At 30.0% G+C, this 24916-nt stretch overlaps 1 protein-coding gene across 2 annotated transcripts in view; it reads right to left on the bottom strand.

Moving 5' to 3' along the window:
• Positions 1-24916, bottom strand: part of LOC107449842 (insulin-like peptide receptor) — a 159659-nt gene that overhangs the window by 119725 nt on the left and 15018 nt on the right. The window contains exon 1 of one of the 2 annotated variants that reach the window (XM_087157275.1): positions 1568-1696. The exons of the other annotated variant lie outside the window; for it this stretch is intronic. The gene's annotated coding sequence lies outside the window, so the exon portion shown is untranslated. Of the gene's footprint in view, positions 1-1567; positions 1697-24916 lie in introns of those variants that run through there. 2 annotated transcript variants of the gene reach the window in all.

Genomic DNA, 24916 nt, shown 5'->3' on the forward strand with positions numbered 1-24916 from the left:
CTCAAATTTTTCACTTTCCTTCATCTAAAAAACTCATATAATGAGTGCCGGTGCCATTTTTTATTTCTTCTAAACTTGAAATACAAGCCTTCACACTTGATTGAACATATTCAAAATTTAAATTAGATTTTTGAAATATGAGGCTTAATTTATTAATGTTGAACATGATATCATTCATGATGGCAGTGGTTGCTAAAAACAAAAAAAGTAGTTATATTTTTTAACAACCCTTGAGCAACAGGACGTTTGTCTTCCATTAAAACACTAACAAGAGCTTGCCAGTTGCAATCCAGAGCTGTAACTGAATTCCCCAAAGACAACCACCGAGTTGTTAATAACTTTATGAATTTCCTTGATTTTTGTTCAAGGATATCTTGAACATTCTTCAATCGCCTGGTATTTGCAGGGGAGCATTCAAGTTTTCTTCATGGATGTTAGCGTCATGGTTTTTCGCGGAAGCTTTTTTTTTTAATGAAATTTAGTAAAATCCTTTAGCAAAAATGCGAAAATGCTTTGTTGAATTTTAGCATTTTTGAGGGGTCTTTTCGCATTTTGCGAAAAAAGTTACCGTAGCGGAAACCCTGGTTCTTATCGTTTTGCCTTTTGCTTTCCAACCAGAAATTAATTGGAATAAATATAAAGTGTTCTTTTTTCCACCAAAACACATACTTAAAACAAATAAAGTGCAACAATTAAAAATGAGTCGTGGTGGCTCAGGGAATAGAGCGTTCGCCTTCCATTGAAGTGAACCGGGTTCGCAACCCAGCGATGGCAGGTCGATACAAATTCCGCATCCGACCACAGTGCAGACGTAAAATATCCTTAGTGATAGACGGATCGGTTTTCCTCTTCATTTATCTCAAATGTGGGTAAGTTCGATCAAAAAACCATCAACGAAGGAAAAATTATCCCACTACTTGATTCAGGAGTTCCCTTGTCTTCTGGATTGAGTGCAAAATTTAGAAGGCTACGGAGTTGGAACATTAGTTAGCTGTACACCAAAAATTGGGTCGGCTGTTCAACGACGGTTATAAAATAAAATAATTTAAAAAAATAATAAATATAAATAATTTTTCGTTTTAGAAAAATGAAAACCTGCTTTAGTTTAATTTTATTTAAGACCAAGTGTTCGAAACTCCAAAATCTTACAGCTACACTTAGCCCTTTAGTTTTGAAAACCAACTGATATCGTTCTTTATTAACACTGAAGAATGGTTAAATTATCATAATTTTTTTTCAGCTTTTGATCGTAATAATCAAACTAACTGCATTCTCCAAAGGCAAAAATTTATTTTCCGTGATTTTCTTTGCAAAACGCTGCGCAAATTTAAATATTAATTTTGAATACCTGAAAACTAACATTAAATAACAATCGAACAATAATAAAAAAGTAGCAAACACTCATTGTACCCTCATATATAATTTTCCATCTCAACGTTACGTCAACCCACACGGTAATTCATCAAGTTAGTTGGCAAGTCTCTCGGCATTCCAATGAGGTAGCTTAAGTTCCGAGAAATCAAAAAAAAAAAAAAAAAAAAAAAAAGAAGGAAAAAAATTCAGTCACCTGTAAAGAGGTTAACAGCGATACTAGGTGCCCAGCCCCTCCGCCACTGGGAGATTGATCACTTAAAAAATATTCAGATGATATGGTTAAACCATGAATGATGACTGTGCGGCATTACTCGCTTCTAATCTATATAAGGATATTAAAGAGGGGAAATTACTTCTAAGAAAGATCTTGGTAAGGGTATTAAAAAAAATAATAAGATGGCAAAACAAGAAGTACTTCTCAAAGATACCGCCGTTTTCTCCCCCCCCCTATGACATACCACCTTGTAAAAATGATTTTAAAATAAAGTTATCATTTGAAAGAACTAAATATAAATATAAATAATCATTTCAGATATTTTGTAACGCAACTTATACCTACTCTTACGGACATTGCCCTTCTAAAGTTTTTGAACAAAAATGAACAAGCATAAAGAGAATCATTTCAAAAATAAATTTTACGTGAATTACGCAAATGAATTACCAACTCACATAAAGATTTAACGTGTGGGTTGACGTAACGTTACGTCATTCATTACGAAAACGAGAATCATGGCATTTTAGTAATCAAACAGTTATAACGATGTAGAAAGGGCATTTTTTTTTAAAAAAATAATAAGATGGCGAAACAAGAAGTATTTTTAGAAGAAGCCGATGTCCCCCCCCCCTTCTATAAAACAAAACTTTGTAAAAATAAATTTCAAAATTAAGTGTATTTGTCTTTAAGGAATTTTCACTGCACCTGTTCATTTATCATTTTGATAGAATTCAACATAAATTAAAACTAACATTTCAGAAATTTTGCGACAGAAGTCAACTTATACTTAACTCTTAACAACTTAACTTACAACTATACTCAACTCTCTGCTCTTCTAATTATTTTGAATAAAAATGAACAAAGATAAAGAATTATATCAAAAATAAATTTTAACGTGAATTACTTGTAGGAATTGCGAACTCACATGAAGAATCAACGTGTGGATTGACGTAATGTCACGTCATTCATGGAAAACGAGTATTATAGCAGCGAGATCAAATACATAAAAGAGAAATTCTAAAAAATTCAATTTTTGTACTGTTCATAGTTTTTCTATGCTTTTTTAAAGATTTCTCTAAATGGCAATGGGTCATAAGTTGACCTTTTGGTGAAGATTTACAACCAGTGTTCCTTTTAAATAGATTCTCTCTCGAATTACAAGTAAAATATATATTGGTATTTTTTAATTATAAAAAACGGTCTATTAGTTACTAAAAAGAATCTGTTATGATTTGCAGAATTACATTTGTTCTAAGATATAAAATGCAAACAAAGTAGTTTGAAAAAAAAAACACTCCTATGATTTTGTATGTAAATTAAAGAAATTTCAACTATGAATTACTGCTTCTCGTAGATCTAAATAACTACAAATTAGTGCATATTTGAAAAATTATAGTTTGAAACTGAGCTATGCTTGGGAAATTTTAACTTTAACGCAAAAAAGAAAAAAAAAACTGGTGTCCGATGCTGTCTTGAATTGCCAAAAATTATTAAAATGCTTAACATAATACTTAATATTTCACTAATTTTTAACTAAATTAATACAAAATAATGAAAAAAGTATGAAAAATATGTTTCATGAAAATTCTGGTTAAGAACCTTGAGGTACCTAGAAGCTTGCTTCGCTTCAGACCAATGCGAAACCATTTGTCTGCGAAGTAAAGGTGGTCAGTGCGCAATGATAATCACATTAAAAACATCATGGCATTTGTCAGGCATTTGTAGAGTCTTAATTTTCATGACCCACTTAATAATCATTTTTTTTTTAATATTTTATAACAACCGAACTCAACCATCATATAGGCAAAGAATAAATTATCATTGATTAAATATGCTTTTAATTAATGATAATTAATTCTCACAAATAAATTGATAATTATTTTGTGTTCTACTTGGAAGTATACTTTGAAATTTGAAAAATACAAAACATGAATCCATTGCGAAAGATGAATCCATTGCAAACTTTCCTTGCAATGGCTCCATCAGAATTGATGAAACAAACATTGCTCCTAGCATTTCAAAATTTCAATGCATTTCTATTTTTCCAGCAAAATTATGCTAAGAATAAAATTCTGCAATCAGCATTCTAAGATGAGTAGTTAACTATAATAAATTAGTCTGTATTTAGATTTTAGAAAAATTTTCTTTTTGACACATTTACATTAAAAGAATTTAACAGCTTCATGTAACACATAATAGTATTAGAAACAAATAGTATTAATAGGATTGACTATTAATACTATTAGAAATAAATAGGATTGACAGAAATTCGCTCATCTCACCCTTTTTAAGTTAACATTACAAAAGAGTAGACTTAGAAAAAGACTCCCGGTGGCTGAGTGGTAGCGCTTCGCGTTTTCACTTCACAGGTCCTGGGTTCGATCCTCGGACCGGGAAAGGTTGACTCAGCCTTTCATCCCTTCAGTGGGTCGATAAATGAGTACCAAGCATGCTTGGGAACTAAACACTGTTCCGCGTTCGGCTGACCACCTGACTGGAACATCTGCTCCTGCACCCCAGAGCCCAAGGTCAAGAAAACTGAGACGGGCACAGTAGGGCTTGGTCCTCTATGGGCTGTCGCGCCACTGAGTTTAGTTTAATAGACATAGAAAGAATGAAAGCAAGTATAATTTCATAGCAGTACTCCAGAAATACTTGAAATTTATAAAAAAAAACAGTTAAATTTTATGATTTTTGAGTAGTTTTGAATAAAAATCATGAGTTTTTGCATGAAAAAATTTGGCCATTATCAAAATCAATGAGCGTTTAATATTCCAGCTGATTTTCCAGCAAACAAGTACCCTATATGAATATAAGCTCGGAATTTTCTTTTTTCAAAAAATAAAGTAAAAAAATAAATATATAGCGTAAAATAAATACAAACAATGATGATAATAATAATAATAATATCTTTTTTTTAATTTAAAAAGCATATGATGAGGACTGAAAAGTTATTGGCTTCAAGTCTATAGAAAAGATAAACAAATAAGTCTCTTGATAAATTTGTAATCGAATTATTATCGATAATAGTTTTGAAAACGTTGCTACGGCAACACCAATGCAAATTTGTTTCATTTTAAGTAAAGAATCATTTCTATTGTTTTAAATTTTATAAAGATGATTATCATTTTTCATTCTTAAATTCTCTTTTGAAATTTGTCAATTCTTCGAGGAAACATTTTGTGAAACTAACTTAGAACATCTTGATAGTGGTAATTTATAGAATTTTATCACCTACTGAATTTTATCATCATACACTATGTAATCGATTAAATCTGAAGAGAAAAAAAAAGATTCATGGTTGTTTTCAAATCGTAACTGCAACATTAATTCACATGAATGAGCGAAGTAGTACGCATTTAAGATAAATTACAGCTACGTCAAAGAAGACAGATGCTTTTACAAAGAAACAATAAAGAAAAAGATGTTAGCTTAACACCTGCTGGCACAACAAGAAGAAAAAAATAAAGGAAACAAACAAATAAAATAAAAACACAGTAATTAAAATGGGCAAGTCAAAACGAAAAAAGGGATGCGTCATACTACTTTTCTTTGTTCTAAAAGGTAGAAACTGGAACAAAAATCATCGACCTAATTTTTTTAAAAATCTGTTATATAAACACAAGAAGCTTATTTTTCGAGCTTGGGTTTCGAAGCATATTCGAAACAATGCTACAAATTATTATTTTTCAATAATTATATCAGAAGAAAAATTATTTACTTTTATTTCACATTTAAAATAAAACTTTAAAGTAAATTAAATATTCGATTTACAGTTTATATCTTTGATTTAGCATCATCAAATTATTTTTAACTGGTATACGTACGGGAAATTTATTATTCGCTTTAAAAGAACTTTTAAAAACATTCCACTGGAAAATTTAATTCGTTTAAGAGGAAGAAAGGTTAAAGTAGCAAAGTATAAAGAAATCTCAAATTCCAAATAATAATAAAGATGTTATTCAAAGTCTTCAAACATAATTAAAGTTAATAAGGATTAATCTTAAATAAGTAAGCGTTAGTGTTTCATTTTCCTTTTTATATTAAGAAATAAATAAGTGCTAAAAATTTCGATCTTTAAAACTAAAAATATTTTTAAAATGCCAACCCCATGACTAGGCCAATCCAATAATCATAATACAAATGTGGATATGAATACAAATAATAAACGGTAATAGGTGTTTTAATGTAAACTATGTAAACATAAACTGCATTGCCGTTGAATTTCACGGAAAATGTAAAACTGGACTATGAGTCAAAATTCAATGACTGTTTGTTTTTGAGTATTCAGAGAACGGAGAAAGCGAATCGTTTGCAAATGTAAAACTGCATCGCAAGTACAAGTAAATTCCGAAGCGCAGAATGTGCAGACTTTCAAGTTATTTATCTTTTTTTTTTTAATATGTGAAAGTTAAACGTAAACATTGATTTCAATATTTACAAACTGAACATATCAATTATTCATAACGGAGACGATAGGAATTTACTGCTAGAAAATCCCGTCACTAAAATAACTCAAAAAACGAAAAAGCTAAGTACAAGAAAATTGTTCCGTTCTTGCAGATCCAAAGGAAAGCAAATTCAAATTCATAGAATAAAAATTTAAAACATGATTTTTTTTGATGAGACAACTCAACGTTACTCAAATTCCGAATACCAGAAAACACTATTTCATCAAATATGAATATAGATTGAAGTAAACAATTCTAGCATGGAGAATTATATTTTTGAATGTTCTAAGATTGTTAAAGCCGTACAAATATTACGTAAGAACTTAAAGGGAAAGGGTTACAATTCATTTTTGTTGACAAGAGGCAAAATGCTTAGCGGTAAGGAAATGTAGAGTTATAAAATCCACTAGGAAGGTTTGTGATGTATTTTGTTCTGGCAGGCGGCATCTAAAATCACGTTTATAAAATATTCGAACAGCATGTTATTCATAGAATAGCCTTATAACAAAAATATTCCTACCCATTTTCTTACCTCAATCGATGTACGGTAAAAAAATATAATAAAACTACTTTCATTAACCTGTTGTTTTAAAAAATAAACAGCAATTGCAGCTACACAATTAGCGATGGAACATATAAATATTTCGGACGAATAAAGGAAGAAGCGTCTGCCGAAGACAAAATTTAGTTCGTTTATATCTGTCTATCTCTCCCCCCCCCCCCTCCTGGGAAGGGTTTATTCGATTAACAAAACAATAATGAAGATAAACAAATTTGTGAAGGGTCCGATTAAAAGATAAATTATTTTGTGAAGGGTCCGTTTTTAAGTTAAAATATTTTGTGAAGGGTCCGTTCTTATGAAAAATTATTTTCTGAAGGGTTCGTTAGCGGACTCAAATTTCTTCTAAACAGACCCCTGGTACGGTAAAAAAATATAATAAAGCTACTTTCATTAACCCGTTGAGGACCTGATGTAGGTTAAGGCATGACGATTTCGTGACTAATTGTATAATGGTGGCATTGTGGGCAGCATTATTTTTTTCTTCTCAGATAAGCTACGCAGGCTTCAAGCTGCCACAGCAGATAGAACTGCTAGTAAATATATTCTTTAATAAAAAAAAAATATTGCAGTTTAAGCTTAGTTTGCATTTGTGATAAATTACAATTTCGCAATTTCAATCGAGAAACAAATGGATGGTGGTGTGATGATAGCTGATAATCTTACCTTAAAAGCCGCTACCTCACAGAGAATTAGAAAGAGTGAAAGGATTTAAAAGCAGAAATCCATAAATCACATCTAATTTAAACCCGCCAGACCGCACATGTGATAATCTCACCGCAGTTGCGTCACCCATCCTATTGCGACACAAGAAAAGAGGGTACAACAAAGACATCGTGTCAGCAAGAAATGTCAGTGAGAGATTCCCGCCATTTACTGACGATGATAAGAAGGAGAAAAAAGAAGAAGCGCGAAACAGCTGAATTTAGGATCTATATTTAATATAGTGCAACACAATATCAAGAGAGGATAGTGCGCATTTCCGCGTCGCTTTGGCTGTCAATGACTGGAGATGACGTATGAGACATGGATTAAAATCTTTTCTTTTTTTTCAAGCTTAAGTAATGACGGAGTTCTTTCTTAAAATGATTCTCATATAGCGTAACGCGCATCGAGGATGCATTGCATTTCTTAATTCCCCCCCCCCGTTAAATACAACTTAATATAAGAAAGTTTGTTACATTTTTTTACTCGCTCCCGATCTCAGCATAATAACCATAAACTGTACACATTTCCCTTCCTTTTGAAATATGTTTATATTGCAAAAATTTATTATCTATTCTTGGCACGCACCGCGCTGTTAAACAGACAAAAAAAGTAGTTTAAGTAAAGTGACTTTATACTCCTTTATTTATTTTAAAGACTGATATTTATTTTAATACAATCTATATATAGTTTATATTGCAATCAGGTGTCTGTCCAGACATTTTGCGAAAGGTTCGTTTTTGTAAAATTGTGAAAAAATTACTCGTAATTTGTGAATATAAAAAGTCACATTCTCTCAACCATTGTCCGCTTTTGTGAATTTGTGCAAATAGGGTCCGTTATTGCAAAAAAAACTTTTTCAAGGGGTTTTAAATTGTAAAGACATACAAGATTATAATCAACACTGTAAAATATAATTAAAAAAAATTAAATTTTAAAAAATAAGCAGCAATTGCAGCTACTAAATTAGCGATGGAACATATAAATATTTGGTATTTAGCCTATACTACTGAACGCAGAATATTCATTTCGGACGAATAAAGGAAGAAGCGTCTGCCGAAGACAAAATTTAGTTCGTTTACATCTGTCTTTCTCCCCCCCCCCCACCTGGGAAGGGTTTATTCGATTAACAAAACAATGAAGATAAACAAATTCGTGATGGATCCGATTAAAAGATAAATTATTTTGTAAAAGGTCCGTTTCTAAAAGATATTTTGTGAAGGGGCCGTTAACGGACCCGAATTTCTTCTTAACAGACACCTGGCAATCTATATATTTCTCCCAATACTCGATCCAGGAGTTCCCTTGTCTTCTGGATTGGGTTCAAAATTACAAGGCTACAGAGTTGAACATTAGTAGTCGTAAACCCATAAGATTGGGTCGTCTGTTCAAAGACGGTTATAAAATAAATCTATACATGTAAGAGCCGTGATGGCGCCTTCCAATGTGGCCGGGTTCGAATCCCACCAATGGCTGGTCGATACGAATCCGCATCCGGCTTGCACCGACCACAGTGCTGACGTGAAATATCCTGAGTGGTAGACGGATCATGGGTTAGAGTCCCCTTGCCGACAGGCTAATCGTGGGAGGTTCTCGTATTCTTCATCTCCGCGTAACGCAAATGCGGGTTAGTTCCATCAAAAAATGTCCTCCACGAAGGTAAATTTCTCCCAATACTTGATTCTCGAGTTCCCTTGTCAGGATTGGGTTCAGAATTACAAGGCTACGAAGTTGAATATTAGTAGTCGTAAATCCAAAAATTGGGATCTATGTAATTGGGATCAACTGTTCAATGAAGTTATAAAATATAAAATCTATAATGTGTCTAGGGGTAAAAAGATATGGTTCATGCTTGAAACTTTTTTGCCCTCATGCATATTGTAGTCCTCCCAACTAGATAGTCACACTAATAAAAGCTATAACAGAAACTCAAAAACATTATACATAAAAATAGTTTTTTAAAAAAATCTGATAGTTTTCAAAAAAAATCTGATAGTTTTTTAAAAAAAACATGCTACATAAAACTATTTTAATTTAATATTGAGTTTTAAAAAAAATTGGCTTTCTTTTTTTCCTTTTATAATCACCATCACTGTTCTCATTCTTCTCAATATTACACTGCTGACCAGATTAGACTATTTGCAATTTCATTCATATACTCGATTTTTCGATACTCGATTCGTACTCGCATCTACGCAGGGCTAAAGAGAATAGAAGGGCTGGTTCACTCCTTTGAAGTATCTCTCGCCGCACCGATCCTCCGACGTCACTCTAGTGACGTCACTTTGGCGCAAAGCTCGCACTTTTACTTCAAGAACGGAGCGTTTGGCCTTACTAGCTCTAACTAATATTGGATCATTTCTTTTTGCGAGATATTCTATAACATTTGTTATTTTCTATAATGACTTTCCTCAGTTTTTGCAGTGAATTTACAAGAATTTTAAACTATTATCGAAATGCCAGTTTGCGCGATTGCAACTTGCAAAAATTCTGATACAAAAACAAAAGAAAAAGTATAATTTTTCGCGTGTTCCCTAAAGTAAATGAACAACTATGCAAAGAATGGATTCCGAAATGACACAGTTAATATAAAACAGCAATACGTTTATTCTGTCGTAAAGAACTTTTATAAAAATTCATTATCTAAATAGAAACCGCCTCGTTACTTCATAAAGAAAGGCAGGTGAAAAGAATTAAAAAATGGATAAAGTCAAAGAAAATTAAAATGTACATAAAAAGTATAAATAAAATATATAGTATATAGTTGAAATTCTCCTAATTTCATAACATATTTTTTAATGTAGTTATTCTAAATATTTATGATTTTTTTTTAAAATTATATTCTCTTCAATTTGAATATATATAAATTATATCATCGTAAATTTAAATGTCTATAAACAATTGTAAAATTTTTAATGTCATTATGAACCTAAATTATTATTTTGTTTCAGTAATTAGCGTTTAAGGTTGATGTTTCCTAATGATTAAGTATGAACAAATTGCTATTAACGACATGTTTTAAAATCAGGGATTCTAAATTTGACTTAACTTATCGTTATAAAAGAATATGTCTAACTATATATAAAAATCCAATGATGGTGTCGCACCAGCCAATGAAATCTAAGGTATCACGTGACAGTATGAAAGAAGTAGCCAATCCAAGCGAGGATGCAGTTTTAAGCCAATCAGAAAAGAGAACGCATTCGCGTCAAAGCTTTTTGTTGATTTACTTTGAGTGGGTTTTTGCTGATTACATCTCATCTTCTCTTATCATTCTTATGCCTATCCAGTGATTGATATCTTTTAATGTTTACATTTTTGTTGTTTGCTATAATAAAGCTTACTGAGGCTTGCTTACCTTAAAATGGTTAAATTTTAAATCACATTTATTTATTCAACTCATTTCAATCATTTGGAATTTCAGTATAATGTCTGACAGGACAGATCGCGATCGAGAACATCGCAGACAGCGGAGATTGGATCCCACGTTTCGTCAAAATGAACAAGAGCGTCGAAGAATAAATTGACAAAATAATCGAGAGCTTACTAATGCCCGCCAAAGAGAAAATCGAAGTAGGGCAGTTAATCGTCTTCGAGAAATAGATGAAAATCAGTATTTGGCAGAATCGTACAGTGATGACTGTCCACCTCTTTTGATTGGATCTAATTTACTAAAAATTTTGTATTTTACTGATTATTAAGTTGATTAGTACATTGTTAAATAAAATCCCTTATGCTCTGCCGCGCATTTATATCCTTATATAAATGTATTAAAATTTGTTTGCGAAGCAAACAAAAAAGAATTGCGTAGCAATTCTCGGGGGTTGGCGAGCGGTAGCGAGCAGGGGGCGGAGCCCCCTAGTAGATAAAAAAAAATGTCGATATATGCCTTCATTTTTCTTAATAGTTAAAGTTAAAACTGAACTTTTTAAAATAAAGTATTTATCGTGTCATTTTCACCAACTAGCAAAACATTTTTATAAGTTTAAAATGATATTTTTTTTAATATAATAACCAAGAAAGTTTTTTTTAAACTATGTTTATGAACGGAAATAATGTGTTAATTACGTAAAGTTTGAAGGCTAATAACCAGAAAAAGTCTAACTTATTTTTACAAAGAGAAAGATGCAAAGTTATCATATCTTTGCTTGCGATCTCCGAGATCTGTGGACACAGTGACGTCATGAGGAGGGAAATCGTAGCTTCAGCTCTAAGAGCGGAGTGAACTAGCCCTTCTATTCTCTTTAGCCCTGCATCTACGTACATCTTAATCGAAAGTTTTCTGGATCGAAAATTTCGAATCGGCATTGGCGTACTACCCATGCATTTTCCCCATACACATGGGATAGTTTTATTCTCACTTGAACAGATCTTTTATCTTTTCGATGGTAAAAAAAAGTAAATTATGCCGAAATTTCTGTTTTTCACTTTCCATATTTGGAAGGGCGCCAATCAAAAACTACTGAGTAGAATCAAGCAAACTTTTTTACAAGCAAGCCTTGCTAACTAGATTGCCTAAGGAAGTCATTTTGATTGCTTTTAATTTCAATTAGAAAAACAATGATGTATATAATGACACAATTTCTTAGAATTTTGCGCAACATATAATTTTTTTATTGTTAACATTTACTAATAACTTGTTATATAACTGTAAATAATGTAAAAAATATTAAAAATTAATTTAAAAAAAAATTTCTTTACACATTATTTATTCTTTTACAATCCAGTCATTTTAACTGCTTTTGGGCAATATAGGTATATACTAAGTTTCAATCTTTCTAGTGTTAAGTGCGGGATTGGCTGCGAAAAATATAAGGGGGGGGGACGAAATTACTTTCCGAACAATTCAATAGTTTAATAGCTCTGGCTTAATAAGTATACGTTAATAAAATACTCTGCACAATAGTACAGGCACAAAAGCAAGACGTACTGATAAAAACAGAATGCATAAACAATAACTACTACGTATTCTGGAATAACAAAGAGAATAAAGAAAAGTTTGGTTTCGAAAGTTGACTAGTACGGCATACACCTTGATACACACTACTTTCCTCTGGGTATAAATGAGGGCAAAATACGGGGGAAATACATATGAGGCCCAAAAAAGGGAACATTTGACCTACATTTTATCGTAGAGAATGGGGGAAATCTAATAGGATATAGAAATCTTCCTGTCGTAGATATCATTTTCGTAATGATACTTGAATATCCACTCATCATACTTTATTAAAAATATATATATATATCCCTATAACAGACACGTAAGAGGAAGTTATTATTTTGAATCACTGAACTAAAAGTTCGATAAATCAAAAAACAATGCTGCGATAAATTGATGAAGGACATCATTTTGAAATAAAGTTAGGAACGATAACATTCAATAATTGAGAATGTTCTAATTAAAAAAAATATATAAATTCTTTAAAATATAATATCATCATTCATGTTGAAATAAATTTATTATTTTTAATATTGTACAAATATATATTAAGGTCCAATATATTCTGCAAATTGGATGAAATGTTTTAAAAAAATTATTATTTAATTCGATCATATTTTAAAATGGAGTAAAGATGCGAAAATGTAACGCCTAAACCTGAGTTCAAAAGTATTTTTTTAAGCAAATACAACCTATATGTATCCTCTCTGAATTATTATTTTTTTTTACAAGAATTGAGTAATTATTTTATCCAACAAATCTTAATTGAAATGTTAAGAATAATTATCTCACATTAAAATTGGAAGATTAATAGTTTAAAATTTCTATAATCTGGAAGCCTGGCTCAAAATTTGGCCATCAAAATTAATGACTACCTAAAAAAAATGAAACAAAAATAAAACAAAAAGCGCAAAATTTGTAGCCTCTTTTTAAATAAAACTTCGTAAGATCAGTATATCTGAAAAGTAAGGAAGAAGCCGCGTTAATTAACTTATATAAATTGCCCAAACAAGTGTATAAAATAATAAAATATGATTAATTACGGACATATGAATATTTTAAAGAATTCTTATATCAATTCCTAGTTTATTCTTCGTTAAATGCAATTAATTTAACCTTTAGAGTAGCGAATCTCAAAAATGCATCAAATAATCTGAATTATGATTTTCAAAATAAGAATCCTTACAAACGTTGATAACAGTAATCAGAGAAATGTAATTCTTCATTCTTTATTTTTTTTATTATTTTATTTTGCCTTGAAAAGCTTGATGAGAAATACTTCTGGGATTTTTATAAATGCATATTCTTTTCATAATTTGTTCAATGCATCATTGGGAAAAAAAATCATTGGAAATTCAAGGAATTCATTTTTTAAATTTTGTTACTTGGTATTATATAAAAAATGTAATATATGCAACCGAGAAATTAAATAAATTATAGATTGGAGTTAAAATATAATTATTACTAAACAAAAATGAAGGGTATCATGAACAAAACAAAATTTAACTGTACTTTATTTACAAGTTCTATATTATAAGGGTGGAACCTTTCAGACATTTAAATTCAAACCGTTGCTTCACATCCGGCAGTTCAATGGCAGACTGACTTGTTCATATTGCAATATAGGGTATTAGCCCTCTAGTGGTCAGATTTTTAATTTAAAAATCTCCCCACTAGAGGAAAATTTCCCCCTAGCAGCAAAATAACTTGGATCTTCATCGGGCCAATTATAAAGAATCTTGGCCCAGTAAAGGTTCAAAGAGCCTTTATTTTTCCGATATTGGCCCTATATAGAACATTCCGATTCTCCCGATATTTTAGAACCAATATAGGTCCTATATAGAATTTTCCGATTCACCCGATATTTTAGAACCAATATAGGACCTATACAGAAATGTCAGATTCACCCGATATTTTATATCCATTATTTAGTCAATGTAGGTTCCATATTGGTCAATGTAGGCCCCATACAGGCCATTCTAGGATCTATATTAAAAAATCTAGACATCCCAATATTGGTCCCTCGGTGCATGTTCTAATAGGACCTATATTAAGCCAAGTTTGAACACAACTGGAGACAAGGTAAAATTATTGCTAAGGAAGCTACTTTTTACTGTACATTTCTAAACAACTACTACTTTAAAAAAATTCTATCTCTCGGAACATCTATAATCCTTTCACGGAACCCTGGGGCAATTGCATAGGGTTCCACAGAGCACCATTTAGGAACGGCAGCTTTAGAGTATAATAAATAACGCATCAAATCAGTAAACAAAACAATGGAACAATAAACTCGAATGCAAGACATTACAACTAGTTAACGACGCTCTTCCCATGAAGAACTATTGCAAAAGTACTATTTTCAGACTTGTATCATTGTATTATTTGTCTGGGAAAAAAGAAATTGATAAGAAAAGACGTATTAGCAATGAGAACATATTCTCCCATCAAGTGTTTCAAACCTTATATATTTTTACTTTGATTTTGTAAGTATGATTTAGGAGAAAAATTAACCACCAAGAAGTGATGAATCCGACTAAGAAGACAAACAACAGACTAATTTATAATTGCTTCATTTATCAAATTTCCGTCACTAAATAACAATTCTATTCTAAAGGATAGAACATACAAATGATTTAGCTAACAAGTTCCAGGAAAATATATGGATTAGAATTACTTGATGCCGAAAATAAACCTTTGCCTATCAGCGATACATATTTCTTCGTATCATGGAATTAGACTCATTTTGTCAACAATACAATATTTATAAAAGGTAAGATTCCGAACCTAATGCATTCCAGGATTCAAGAAACAAATCTATATTTTAAACACACGTAATTAGCATGCACATTTAATTAATTTTGAAGAAATTTATCAGTTTTCTTTTCTGAGATTCTTACTTCTGAAAACTATATTTCAAGGTCTACATTTATTCACAATTCATAGTATATATTAATTAGATTTTCCAGTATAAATTTAAAATTAAACTTCCAGAAACCTTGAGGATTAACAAATTTTAAATGAAGATGTCATAAAAATTGTGACGTTAAATATTATAATTCCATTAACATTGAAAAATATGCTTCTGTTATTTATTATTTTAAAATTAAAACGGCTTACATGGAGTATTTTCAACCTATAGACAGATTCTATATTTTTGTCTACACATGTAAATTAAAAAAAAAAAAAAAATGAAAATATCTGTATAACGGATTATGTTAGAAACTATAGAGATAACATTTTTAAACATTATATTTATTTTTAATTGACGAAATATGCAGCCCGCGCAAACAATGTTTATTTGTCGGATATACGTTGTAAATGTGACAAAAAAAATTTTTATATGAAAATTATTTACCTATGTAAAACAATGACGATTTCAAGATATAAAAAGAAAATCCAAACAATCAGCTATCAATTAAATGTAGACTTATTTAAATAGAATTTCAATTTTTCAAAACTATCTCTGAACTATAATAATTTCTTGGTAATAATAAACATATTTTAAACCATTAAAACAAAATAAATTCAGATACAAGTTTGACAAAGTCAAATTAACTGAGCAACTATTTCTGCCATATTTTAATTTGCCACTCGTGGTCGTAAATGAAGAGCTTAGTGTGACATTTTGAGAGAATGAATGAACAAGAACTTTAGAAAATGGATTAACGAAAGAAAGTTATTTACGATACGCATTTTCTCATTAACAGTATTATTTGTTGCCTTTTCGATAAAAATTAAGCTCCTTACACACATAGCATCTTCTTCAACTACAAAATTCCGTGCCAGCAAAAGGAATGGCACCTTCTTTCATTGTATTCAATTATTTTAAAAACAAAAATGGAGTAAAAAGTAAGAAATGATCGGATTTTTGCGTTCTGCTTAAGCAACTAGATTATTTATTCTTTTCAAGTTACAATGTCCATCAACATATGGTGCTACTAACTTGAAAAACTATAAAATAATAATTTTTTACTTCAGAACATTACGAATTCAATATTTTTTGGCGGAATTCGTATTTATTTTGTTCTTAGATTCACGTCATTGCCACATTTATATTATTTTGAAACCATCGTTCATTTTTTTAGTTCTTAATTAACAGAACAATGTATTGCATACTTGATAAGAATAAAGCATACATTTCTTTTCTTTCTTCTTCATTTTTCATCCATTTTATTTTTAAAATCAATGAATAATTTTTTTGTTGCCACACATGGTAAGCATTACTTTAATTCGCATTGCACCTATAAGTATTATTGAATATTATTCAATTATAAAATAATGAAATCGTTCAAATAACATATCAGAGGCGTTCGCCTTCCAATGAGAGGAATTCCGAATTCCAGCGCTGGCTAGTCGATATGAATTCGCACCCGGCTCAGTGCTGACATAAAACATCCTCAGTGAAAGACAGATCATGGGTTAAAGTCCCTTTGCCGTCAGGCTAACCATGGGAGGTTTTCCTCTCTATGTAAGGCAAATGCTAGTTAGTTCCATCAAAAAGTTCTCCACGAATGCGAATTCACCCAATACTTGAACAAGCAGTTTCCTTGTCTTCTGGATTTGGTTCAAAATTACAAGGCTACGGAGTTGAACATTAGTAGTCGTAAACTCATGAAATTCGGTTGGCTGTTCAACGACGGTTACAACATTAAACAAAAAAAATAAAGACAACTACATTAAACAAGATTTAATTTATTCCATCAATCAAACGAACAATCTAAAAATGAACAAATTAAACAACGAACAATAAGAGCAAAATTTTAAAAAACTATCCCAGTAATCGATTTTTCTTTCCACAGATTTTTAACACATTAAAAATTGTTAAAATCCTTTTCCTACATTGAAAGAAATGTAAAGGGAAAATTAAACGTATCTGAAAAAGGGAAACACATATTAGTTAATTGCAATTTTTCAGTACAATAATTTATATAAAAGAGTGTGTGTGTGACCGTATTAATTCCGACAGAACTAAAACAATTAAAGTGATCGATTCTAATACTCGAGTTTATTTGAGCATATGTGCTTGATCAAATTAGTTCCAAGGTGACTGACTCAAGCGTGCTGCAGAGGCAATTGAAAGTCAACGTATCGGATCAACTTTGATCAGATGCGTTTGTAAGATAAATAAATGATTCTGAGAAAAATAAAGTGGATGAACCACAATCAATAAATGTAAACAAATAAGGTATAAATATCCGTAGAGAGTTATTCAGTGCTATAAAGAATCGTTTAACATCAGTAAGATTCAGAAGAATAAATTTAAGATTATAATGGATACTTTTTACTTGAAAATTCATCATCATGTTATTAACAAAAAAAATATTATAACCTTAATAAAAAAAATTAAAGCTCTCTCTCTAAGATGAAAATTTGAAAAATGATCTTAAGCTCAAAATTAATTTGAAACTGTAAATATTTTTAAATTAGAAATAAATGCTGGTGTTCCGTTGTAGCCACCCTTAAAATCTATTTTTTAAAATCCCTGACGGAAAGAAAGTAAAAAGAAAATTCACATAAGCAGAAAATTTATTTTATGCAGGAAAAAAAACGCGATCTGACAAATCACTTTTGAGGAAGGCGGTATGAAAAAAATATTCAAACCAGTGTCATTATTTGATTACACATGGAGGTTGCCCTTTAATTCCCTTCCCGTCTTTTCAATCAAACAGGTATTATATTTACAGTCCCGCCTTCCTCAGTTGTGATTTATTAGATTTCTGTAACACTTCAGTTTTTTCATGCTTTTCTCCGTCAAGAACCCATATCTCGAACTTTGAGGATAAACCTTATGCTTTTAAAATGATCATGAAAGGTCGAATTTAATACATTTAATGTTTCAGGGATCTCACAAGTTGTTATTCACCAGTTTATTAATATGATCATGAAAGGTCGAATTTAATACATTTAATGTTTCAGGGATCTCACGAGTTGTTTTCGCCAGTTTATTAATATGATCATAAAAGGTCGAATTTAATACATTTAATGTTTCAGGGATCTCACAAGTTGTTATTCGCCAGTTTATTAATATGATCATGAAAGGTCGAATTTAATACATTTAATGTTTCAGGGATCTCACAAGTTGTTATTCGCCAGTTTATTAATATGATCATGAAAGGTCGAATTTAATACATTTAATGTTTCAGGGATCTCACGAGTTGTTTTCGCCAGTTTATTAATATGATCATAAAAGGTCGAATTTAATACATTTAATGTTTCAGGGATCTCACGAGTTGTTATTTGCCAGTTTATTAAAATGATCATGAAAGGTCGAATTTGATAAATTTAATGTTTCAGTGATCCCGCGAGTTATTCGCCAGTTCTCATCAATTAATGCATTGATCGTGTCTTTACCAGCTTGAATTGGAATGGTGCATCTTTGCGCATCTTAATCAAAATTTTGCCGGATACATCTTCTTCATATACATCGGATAATTCTTTTCTTGCTTGAATAATATTTTAACCTTTTTAACAGTAAAAAGAAGAACATGCCGAAAATTTTGCATTTCATTTTCCATATTTAAGACACGAAAAAAAAGTACAGCGTAGAATCAATCGAACTTTTTCTATGTCAGCTGTCAAAATATACAATGATTATGATTAAATGTGATGTTGGCTGGAAAAATATATAATTAAGTGCTATGTTAAAAAAAAAAGTTACTTTCCAAACAACCAAATATTAATAAAAAAATAAAAAATAACACAAATCTAAAGCAATTTTTTCTATTTTATTTCTATTTAATTCTGAATCGGTTAGATTAAGAGCGAAAATGTTCCTCGCTTTAAGCTATATTTGAAGAACTAGAAAATTTTATTTTTCCACAGCCATAAAATGAAATCACTTGCCATTAAAATGAGAAAAATATCCAATAACAACATTCTACTCTTAAAGAATTCTTTACAGGAGAGAAAAATTCAGACATTTTATTGTCGTGAACTCGAATTTAGTTGCTCTGTTTTCGTTTTTTTTTCTTTTATTTCTTTTTATTTACAGTAACCATAGTAATTGAGAATCTTTAAGAAATAAAAATTTATACATCTTATGTTCGTTTAATTTTGAAAAAAAATAATAATAATAATAATAATATTTTTCAAATAAAGATAACGAGTTGTACTTGAAATATAATACAGTAACAGATGTAAATAATTATGAATGGGAACTAAAGAAAAGTTGCATTAACATAAAAACAAACAAACACGGTTTTACATATTTATTGCATTGTTATATCTGGATTCTTAATGAATAAATGTGTATGTAATTTCTTTGCTCTCTTCTTAATAAAATAATGTTACCAGGGGTCTGTCCAGACATTTTGTGAAAGGTCCGTTTTTCGTGAAATTGTGAAAAAATTACTCACATTCTTTCAACCAGGGTCCGCTTTTATGAATTTGTGCAAATAGGGTCCGTTATTGCAAAAAAAAAAAAACATTTTCAAGGAGTTTTTAAATAGTAAAGACATACAAGATTATGCTCGGCACTGTTAAATTATAATAAAAAATTAAATTTTCAAAAATAAACAGCAATTGCTGCTACTAAATTAGCGATGTAACATGCAAATATTTGCTGTTTAGCCTATACTGCTGAACGTAGAATATTCATTTCGGACGAATAATGGAAGAATCGTCTGCCGAAGACAAAACTTAATTCGTTTACATCCATCTTTCTTGTTTTCTGTCCTGGGAAGGGTTTATTCGATTAACAAAACAATAATGAAGATAAACAAATTTGTGAAGGGTACGATTAAAAGAAAAATCATTTTGTGAAGGGTCCGTTTTTAAGTTAAAATATTTTGTGAAGGGTCCGTTTTTATGAAAAGATATTTTGTGAAGGGTCCGTTAACGGACCCAAATTTCTTCTAAACAGACCCCTGGTTACTATGATATTATTCTAGGGCATACTTTAATTTTTGTTCTCTATATAACAATGCTTATTTATCTGTTCTTGTAATGTTACAATGCTTTTAATATTGTTCTTGCAATGTAATAAGGCTTATAATACTGTTCTTGCAAGGTAACAATTATTATAATACTATTCCTGTAATATAACAACTCTTATAATATTGTTCTTGCAATGAATCAATACAATCACAGCATACCTATAATTCTGACACTGTCTTCGGCAATCATTTTGAATTTCGATTAAAGCTGGGCTAATTGTAAAATATAGCGATAACAGTGTTTTAAAAATATTCCTTAAATAAAAATATTCTTTTTTGACATCGAGAATAATAGCATCTAGCTTATTGTCGATATCAATTATTAACACAAAGATGGAATTCCGATTTTTAGAATAACGATAATTTAAGAACTCATCATATAATACTATTTTGCATTATTTTGATTTGAAAAATATTAATTTTTATTGACGATATGACATGATATTAAGGTTCCCTTACTGCTCAGTACTAGTTACGATAAACAAAATAAATTTAAATTAATAAAAAAATTTAAATTGAATAAATAAATAAATAAAAGAAACTTAAAGTCTTAAATTGTGATCGATGAACATAATACTATATAGTCATAAATACTATATAAGACCTATATAAATAAGGGAATCAAATAAAAATTTAACTAAGCCAAAATTAAACAAACGAAAATAAAATAAATAATTATAACGAATTGGTAGATTTTCTAAAACAATGGTTCCTAATTTTTTTCAGCTATGGAACCCTGAATGATAGAGCTTTTTTCGGCGGAAAAACTTTTTAACAGAAAATAAAATTTTTAATAGAAAAATAATTCCGAATGCATTAAACAATAAAATGCTACTTTATTTGAAAAACTTTAAAAAGGGGAATGAAATTTTTTATTGTTTTTTTTCTAAATCCTTAATTAAGCTTAACTGAATTAATACTACTAAGCTGTATTGATTTTAATTTTTAATTCATTTTTGGGGTACATACGTAAGTGAAAAAGAAACAAGTCACATTATGGTTTTTGTTGAAATGAGCCTGCATTCTAAAAGAACTGTTATAAATGTTGAATATGGCTACCTGGGAAATACCTACATTTTATTATTAACGTATTTTATTTTGATTTGAAAAGCGCGATGAGAAATATTAATAGAATTTCTCATAAATGTAAGTTCCTTTTGTAATATATTCTAGAAATTGTTCTTAAGAAAGATAAAAAAAATTTTAACAAAAAAGTTTGGTATTTCTTTTTTATTGGCATTTTACTTAAAATAATTTCATAAATAAAAACGAAATTTCAAATAAATTATAGGTTCTTAATTATATTTTAATCTAAATAAGGTTTCAAAAATCATTACTGTGAGGTAAAAAAAAAAAAAAAAAAATTAGAAAAAATAATCCTAACTCTTAAAACCCTTTTTACCTTTCAAACGAAATCTGGGAGCACCGCGGAACAACACCATTTGGTAAATTCTGTTCTAGAATAATATACCAACCAATGAAATTCATTTTTAATGACCATCACCCCCTAACCACTCTTTACAATTACTCTACGAGAATGAATAGGTCTTTTGGCTTCTTTCAACATTTAAAGCGACATTTGGGACTATAATGTTCATTTATCACCCCCCCCCAATTCTGAATGTTAGAATGTTATTATTTTCATATATGTCAAGCATTATAAGTAATTGATAAAAAATGTTTTTATCTCTACGTAGTAAAACTAAAAATACAGAAAAAAAATTCTAATAAATTTTAATAATGCGAATACTACTAGATACATTTATGACAAGTATTTTATTTTAACCATCCCTAAAAATGTTTAATTTTTAAAATTTTAATATTATAATTTCAATTACAAAAATTTATATTCTTTTATCATTTAATTTCCTACTCTTATTCTTATTAACCGCAATTAAAAATATATAAAACAAATTAGATTTATTATAAAAATGAAAGCTTTGTAGCGAATGTGATGTGTCTAGCAATATTAAGCATCCATCTCGTGTTCGACAGCTATAACAGTTTACCGTCGATTCTCCAGAGAAATAAATAACACAACAGAGACGTTGGTAAATTGAAATACTGGTTTAATAGGGACATTAGACCCAATCATTCCGGATGGTTTCTATAGTAATAAAGTGTTGTCCAATGACGTCATTTCTCTGACCAATTATTTCCATTCCCAATAAATATTTATCTTCTCTATAGATCCCTGCTAAAACGTAACCATGGTAATATATTTCATATTCTAGCAAAGGAAGAAAGAAAATAAGTACATATCAGCTTCGTTCCTCAATTCTATTTCGAATGTCATTCTTCAGCAAGGTTTTGCAATGAAGGATCCGGTAACAAGTCATTAGATTTTGTTTACAAGATTTCTCAACTTTCACGAAAAATATAAAATTTCCTGTATTTTACTTATTAATTTTCTTACTTTTTCTTTTCCTTCCTGTTTCAATCTCTATTGCAATTAAACGAGAGAAAAAATACAATGGCAGCTCTGTTTAAAGAAGGAGATGTGAAATTGCAAAATCCAATTAATTGAATGTTGTCTTCATAAAGAGGTTTTAAAAACAATTATTACTATTTATTTTTCTTTTGGAAAAGCATAGATTTTTCGATTAATATGAATAGACATTTTTATACCAATAAAAATTTTATTAGTTCTTTAGATTTTTTGCTATTTCCAGACTAGTTTCCAAAAAACTTTTCCGAATTACTCAAAATTTACAAGACAAAAAATTTTCTTAAACCTAACCCCACCAAAAAAAAAAAAATCGTTTTTAAATTGTTTGTCTGGAAAGCTTAGAAACGATGTAAAACAAGACTAGTCTTAAAGAGTAAAGAGTCGACGTAAAAAAAACTTTGCTTTCACTATGCAAAGACTACATTTCTAACTCCTCAGATTAAACGTTTGATTAAGCTTAAAAAAATTATTTTTTTAAAAAAAATTTAACAATATTTGAAACATTACAACACATTTACTGTGAATAAAAGACAATTTATAAAAACATTACAGACTAATTAGTTAAAAATTCAAAGAAAATAGTTTGATTTTTTAAATTACGAGAAATTTCGCCGTAATATTGTCAAATTTCTGTATAGCACAACTACCATCTTCAAATGTTGATATCATGTGATTTAAATCAGATTTAATTGGATACCCGCAGTCAACGTCACGCGTGTGCGTCGAACCGGATTGGTTTCTTTCTGAATCGACAAATGTCAAGATTTGCCACGAAACGACGACAGCGTTTCCCAAACTTATGACTTTTGTGTACCCTTTCTAAATTTTTCGTAACGCTGTGTACCACTAATAAAAAAAAAAAAATGTCTTTTTTTTAAAACGAATATGAATGTTTTTTTTTTTCTTTTTGGTACAAGTTTTGTTAATAAATAAGAAGTTTTGTTAATAAGTTTATTTGCATCAGTGAGAAGGATGATATTGTTTTTGCTGTGATAAAAAATTGCACAAGAGTTACAAATCACAACTGGCTCTTGACACCACTAATTATTAACTGTTAAATCTGCAAAGAATAGCCAATAGAAAAATACGTAATCGTAAATTTTCATGGCTAGCTTAGTATTTATATAAAAAAAAATTTAAATTTTCGTTTGTTGCAAGATACTTCGCATAAGAACAGGGTACCCCCGCTTAACTGTTCCCAAACTCATGGGGGTACGCGTACCACACTTTGGGAAACACTGATCTACGATGACGTTACATGTAAGTATCCAATTTTTACACAGAATATAATATTTTCTTCTTTAAGTAACTACCGACTACTGTATAGAAAACTTTAACGCTCTTTATTTACCAATTTGAAAAATCTGCTCTTAGTTTTGTGAATTTGTTAAAATGGGATTTTCATTAAGTGAAAAATCTTAAAAACCATTGGCCTGTTCAGACATTTCGTGTGATTGCTTCAGTTTTGCCCGCAGAATCTGGTTCTTTTTGCCAAAGTTCCGCTTTTGCAATACAAAAATAAACAATGTTATTAATGATCCCTCTTTAAAAAGAAAAATATAGTGAGGGGGTCAATTTTTGCAGTAAAATGAATGTTCTGTGAATGTTTCGTTCTAAATTTTGAAATGTTCGTTACTCGTTACACTCAAATGACCTAAATTACTCCCAATTTGACCGTAGATCTATATTTTAGGATTGAAAAAAAAATCTCTTACTGTAAGATGCAGCTATCCTAGTTATAAGATATGGATTAAATATAGATCATAAAAAATTAAAAATATTTATAAATGTTTAATTATTTAATAGATTACCAATTCATATTAACCAGTTGATGTTAAATCCGATTCCAATACACTCTACAAGCAAAGAATTTTAAAATTACGTGTTTATAAATACCATATAATGACTTAAATTATTTGAGCTTTTCAATCTTAATTCTTTTCAATTTTTGGAATTAAAATCTCCGGAATATTGATCTATAAATATCAAGTAAAGTATTTTTTAAAGAAAGGAAAAAGATCTTTAAAATATTATTCCTTTAAAATCGATTTCCTTAACTTTTAACCAAACGATACTCTAATAGATTCTTTCCAAATTAAATATCTAGGCAAACGATAAAACCTCGACTTTTATTTTGGATCTTGTTTTCGTTGGCTCTAGTAAGAGCTAAGTCAAACAGAGCATAAGCTGTGTAAATATCCCAGAGGCAAGTAATCTTCGGCAGAAATAGCAAAACATCAAAATTTACAAAGAGATGTGTAAACGAGCTATATAAGGTAATTAGATAC

The sequence above is a fragment of the Parasteatoda tepidariorum genome, chromosome 2 (genome assembly GCF_982258835.1).
Source record: "Parasteatoda tepidariorum strain Cologne lab strain chromosome 2, Ptep-v5.0, whole genome shotgun sequence".
NCBI lineage: Eukaryota > Metazoa > Arthropoda > Arachnida > Araneae > Theridiidae > Parasteatoda > Parasteatoda tepidariorum.